The following is a 6,000-nucleotide window of genomic DNA, read 5'->3' on the forward strand; positions in this document are numbered from 1 at the left end:
CCATCCTGATGCCAACTGGACACCGCCCAAACTCCTGATGAGGTCACAGAGGCTGGAGCGGCCAATCAGAGAGCAAGTGTAGCACCACACCCACCTATGACATCATCACAGTCTGGATTCTACAGGGACGCTTCAGAAAAGCCACGCGTTAACCTTGAAGACAAAGAGCTCAGTCAGGACGAACGTCATCGGCTCTGACATAAAACAGACGGATGCGTTCACATTCTGTGTGTTCTAGATCTAGAACAGCACCGGACGCTGCTTTGGGTTCAGTCAGGGCTGTCAAACTCATGTCAGTTCAATTTAAAGTGGATCAGAACCAATAAAATAATAACAGAGTAACCTGTAAATAATGACAAATATAAACTTTTCTTAGTTTTAGTGCACAAAATTACATTAAATTATGGAAATATTTACTTTTATAAAGTATCCTTTAACAATAAAATATGAATAACTGGAAAAAAAAATGAAATTTCCTTAATAAAAGTAAGTTAAATTTTAACAATATTCTGCTTCAAATGATCATTTCTACATGTACATTACAGATCAGATCTACAAAGGAACAAAACATTTAATAACAGACAGAATATTGGTACAATTACACTGAATTTTCTTTAGATATTTAAGGATATTCCTATTTATTCATGTTATTCACATTTTCTTGTTAAAGGATAGTTTGTTAATGTAAATATTTTCATAATTGAATGGGTTTTTTGCACTAAAACAAACAGAAAAATGTGGATTTGTAATTATTTATAGGTATAATGGAATATTATTTTTTCTCATTAAACCAAGAAGAAAATTTGGAGTCATTTATTATTATCATGTCGTTATTTTACTTTAGATCATATTGTGCCCTGAACTAAAATCAGTTCAACACCTTTGACTGTTAATATCTTCTGTGTAATTTTTCATTGGACCGGACTAGGCTCTTTGGTGGGTCAGTTTTGGTCCTCAGGCCATATGTTTGACACCCCTGGACAAAAGATGATCAGCCTGAACAGCAGCAGCAGCGGTGGACAGGTCAGGATTCATTCATTCTACTAAAGGAAGGAGTTTATTTTTCAGTGCATTCATTCTTATTTCTATTGTTTAAAATGTAATATTATCTAATATTGTAGCCTTTAAATGTTTTCAGACACAAGGTTAAAGCCTGGTAATGAGGGTCTGAGTTATCTATGGGTACAAAATCCAAAATAAAGCCGTGAAATAGTTTGTTGACAGATTCATTTCTGTTCAGAACACTAGTATCCAGTTATGGTGATTCTTACAGGTTTAAGTCAAATGTTGAACCTGCATTTAAAGCAGTTGTATTCACTTATTTTCTGTATTTTCTGCTCAGAATCAGCTGCACAGACGGTAAATATTACTGACGTGTCACGCCTCTGTGTCCTAAACACCAGCGTCCTGTCTAAGGACCACACACCGAGGCGGTTGAATGAAGTTCAGAGTAAACGAAGCTGATGGAATGAGGATCCTGAACTGTGACCAAATACAGACGATGACAACAGAACCTACAGGAAGTATGACACCAGACCACCTGAACCGGACCACTCCCATCACCTCCACCCGTTAGTTTGGTGCAGACTCACCTCCTCCTCAGAGCCCAAACAGAGACAGAAGAAGAAGAGGAGTAAGAGGAGGAGGAGGAGGAGGAGGAGGAGGAGGAGGAGGATTCCCCAGACCTTCACAGAGGAGGTGTTGGCCTGTTTGTGTATGCAGCAGCAGCTTCTGCAGAGCAGGCCTCCATAACAAAAGCCCAGAGAGGGAGACGAGTGGAGGGAGGCTGGAGTCACCTCCCTCTGCGTCTCCCCCATACCCCCCCCCCCCACACACACACACACACACAACACACACACATACACATACACACACACACACACACACACACACCAATGAGGAGGCGTCACACTCATTACATCTGAAAAGGATTAAAGCTCCTCATAGAAACAAGCTGCTTCAGCAGGACTCACCACATCTCTGCTCTTCTGTCCTTTACTCCATGCTCCTTCCTCCTGCTTCTTCTTCTTCTTCTGGTGGACGCTGGAGGACACAGAGACAGAGGTGGAGATGGAGGTGGAGGGAGGTGTCCCGGCCGCCGTGGAGATCCCACTGCAGACAAACACAGAGATGCTAGCACAGAGGAGGCTAACGCTACACTAACGCCAGCAGCTCGCCGTGGGACGGACGGATGGGAGGGATGAGGATGATGATGCGGCACCTTTCAGAGTGGAAACAGAGAGAGAGAGAGAGGGAGAGGGGCGCCCTGTTACCTTGGAAACTGAGATGATGTGATGGAGGAGGAGGAGCCACGCTGCCATTGGCTGACTGGGTGTGGTGCTCCCCGTCCTGAGGGGGAGGGGGATGACGGAGCAAAGGCTGGATGTGAGAAGCAGCTGCTCACTCTTTTTCTGCAGCAGAGGAAGAAACACTGCACTGGGAGGACAGGAGGAAACGGCGCCGCCATCAGGACGACGCTGGAAGTGAAGGGATGGACTGAAGCTGCAGAGGGAACGAAAACACTGCAATGGAACCGAGGAGGAGGAGCAGGAAGTAAGAACCTAGACTGAGTTAAATACACCGGTACAAACACACCGGTACACGCCCTCCATGAACAAAAACATTACAACAATAAAAATACAGATGATTTAGCAGCAAAATGTAGTGAAACTGTTTTAGGCAATAAAACAACAAAATGCATCAAATTTGACCAAATTATGTACATAATGCACATTTTTTAAATCAAAAAGACAATATTTTTCTTTTTATTCAAGGCTAATTTTGGCAAACTAAAACTCCCATCAGCAGTTTTTATTGTATTGTTTGGAAATTAACCCTGTCCTCATCTCCATAATCTGGACCCAAAAAGTACAGATTTTATTTATGTTATTGACAATAAGCACCAACTCATCATCCGGTGAGGTTTCAGACCCAGCACATTTATGTATTTTAACAATAATAATAATCATCATCATCATCATCAATAATTTGAATAATTATATTGAGTTGTATGTATATAACACAGAATGATAAAATATCTTCATGAACCCTGTTTACGGTGGATTTTCATTTTGTCTGGTGATTAAATTAACTTTGAATTACATCTACAGGGGGTTTTATGCTTTAAATTTTCAATTATTACATGTTTGTACAATTTTTTGGGAAAAGCAAAAGCAAGTCATGTGTAAACTACATCTAGATGATCTAAAAAATAAGCAATAATAAATAAATGGATGTGAAATTCAACCTATTCTCACTAGAGGAAAAATATTTGCCACTTGTCCTTCTTTAACAGACAACAACAACAACAACAACAACAATAATAATAATAATAATAATAATAATAATAATAATAATAATAATAATAATAATAATAATTAGGGAAAGAACAATAAACTGCATTAACTCTAAGTAGTTTCTTCTGCTGTGTCTGATTTACAAACACTTTGACATTTTATTTGTTTGTTTGTTTTTTCATATTTCTCATCCAACAGATGTATAATTATAAGGTTTTGTTTGTTCCTGACTCTAGTATGTATTCTTAGACATATTCAGTCTAAAAACTGATCTGATTTTAAAACCCGGAACTTTGACGCCATCTGCTGATGAACAGAGCGCATTACACCTGAAACCTCACGTATTAAAAATAGAAATTGCATTAAAGTCACGGTCAAAAGAAATATATATTAAATATGAAAAAAATACATTCTAAAATAGCAAAAAATAGAGAAATAAATCAGATAAAGACATAAACAAGATGATGTTAATCCTCCTACCTGCTGATACAGAGAAAGACCCGGAAACCGTTGATGTTCTCGAATGTTCTCCGACTTTTCTCCGGTGTAATATTGTACTTAAAATAAATAAATAAATAAATAAAATAAATAAAAGTATTTCACATCTTTATTTATCGGTATCTTCATTTTTCTCAAACATTGAGGAAGAAAATCAAAAACCCCAGGTGTAAATGACATTATTATTATTATTATTATTATTATTATTATTATTATTATTATTATTATTATAAAAAACAGGTGTGAGTTAGAGTTAGCTGGTTTCAGAAACTGTCAAATATACGTTTACGAGCAAAATAAATCGACTTTAAAATGAAAAATAAAAAACACAATATAAAAATAACAGCCTTTCGCTAAAAGGAGCTAAATAAGTAACTTTAAACGAGTTCAATGTGTGAAAAGACACAAAAATATACTTGAAGAAATTTACCTTCATGTTTTTGTTGCTGCTACGTTTGTTAAAATTAGTCTAAAACTAACTTTGTCCTATTATAAACGCTATAAACTCAGTTAATAACCGATTTATTCCAAACTATTTATGCCAAAGTAAAGAAATTCAAGGTATATTTGACTGAAATAAAGATTAATGACACATTCAACCCAACGGCCTTTAAAGTTTTTCATTTTTTACGTTGATTTTTGTTTCAAAGAAGATTTTCGATACTTATGTCTTAATCTGGGTGTTTTTCTCAGACTGTTGTAGATTATGATACTTTCAGCGCAAATTTATATCGAATAAAGCCGTTCTAATTAAGTTTTAGCCGATTTTTAATAACTTTCCTTTGTTAAACTTCTGCCTCCGGCCGCCATCTTGTTACTTTCACTGCAGTTCATAATCTGATCACAAGATGGCGGCATCTAACCACGAGCAACAAAAGAGGGTATGCACATGACGTCACCGCTAGTGGAAGTCACCGCGGTTCCTCCCACTGAGTGGCAGAAAGAGGGAGATGAGTGACAGCGTTGGCTTCAATACTGTCTAAACTGAAGAACAATATTTAATAAAAAATGGGGAACAGCTGTTGTGAGATTGATTGTATGAACAGGTTCTTAAAGCAGTGGGAGCTATCGTTTTACAGACACCGAAAGACAAAGAAAAGAGAAGTAGATGAATCCACAAATCTGGGAAACCAAACCTAGATCTGTGGATCCTGTTTGGTGTCAGCTAACATTCATTTATGCTGTATTTTTGGGTCCAATCAGACATTAAAGGTGGGTCCGAGATCTTAGAAAAACAGTTTGAGCAGCTACATTTTGAAAATACTCCTTTCAAAAGTCCAAACCCCTTTCTTCAGATGTCCCTACGAAGCCACGCCTCCAGAGTACTGGCACGCGCATTGCTTGTTCCAGAGGATTCATGAGCGCTGCACCGCTACAAGTCGCCAGCTGAGGCTAAGGCTGTGGGGGGGGTTTATTTCAGGAAAATTTTCAGATTCAACTTTAGCCTAAATTTTCTAATGCTCCCATGTCTAGGGAATACAAAAATGTGAAAAAAATTTCAAATCAAGCCAAAAAACCCCCCCTACCCCGAAAATTACTTTTTCAACCCTGAAAACGTGGGGTTTTTGGCAACTTTCAAACTTTCTTCACTTTTGACAAAGTACAATGTAACAATCTGCTCATGCTGGGCCCTTCAGTGTTTTTTTTGTGAGACATGTCATGTCTTAAGAGTGCTTTGCACTACAAAAGGTATAGTGTCAAGGTCAAATTATAGGTCAAAGGTCACCCAAATGGTCAAAAATGCATATTTCATGGAATGAAGCTGTTAATGTGGGTTCTTCCAAATGTTGGGCTCAGGTTCTCTCCTCAGAAAACATCTATTGACCACAAACAACTGACATTCAATAAGACACATTAAACAGAACTATTTTCTCAATGTATTATCCATACAGACATGTCAAAAAGAACAAACGATAGTTTCACATGACTTTGACATTTACATGTCCTGTTGTGGACACAGTGGTGCAGTGGATAGACCTGGTGCCTCACAGACAGAAAGCCCTGGGTTTGATTCCAGCACCAGTCCATGGGGGTGGGACCTTTAGTGCATGGGGGTGGGACCTTTCTGTGTGGAGTTTGCATGTTCTCCCTGTGTTTGCGTGGGTTCTCTCTGGTACTCTGGCTCCTCCCACCATCCAAACACATGCACTGATAGGTTAATTGGTTAATCTAAATTGCCCATAGGTGTGAATATGACAGTGATTGT

General features: G+C 38.4%; 1 protein-coding gene across 1 annotated transcript in view; it reads right to left on the reverse strand.

Annotated features, from left to right (window-relative positions):
• The window catches only part of akap6 (A kinase (PRKA) anchor protein 6), a 371,391-nt gene extending 369,060 nt beyond the window's left edge, over positions 1–2,331 (reverse strand). Inside the window, 2 exon segments of the mRNA XM_030127062.1 lie at positions 1,974–2,112; positions 2,274–2,331. The gene's annotated coding sequence lies outside the window, so the exon portion shown is untranslated.
• Between the last annotated feature and the right edge of the window lie 3,669 nt (positions 2,332–6,000).

Source organism: Sphaeramia orbicularis, chromosome 22 (assembly GCF_902148855.1).
Source record: "Sphaeramia orbicularis chromosome 22, fSphaOr1.1, whole genome shotgun sequence".
In the NCBI taxonomy this organism is placed as follows: domain Eukaryota; kingdom Metazoa; phylum Chordata; class Actinopteri; order Kurtiformes; family Apogonidae; genus Sphaeramia; species Sphaeramia orbicularis.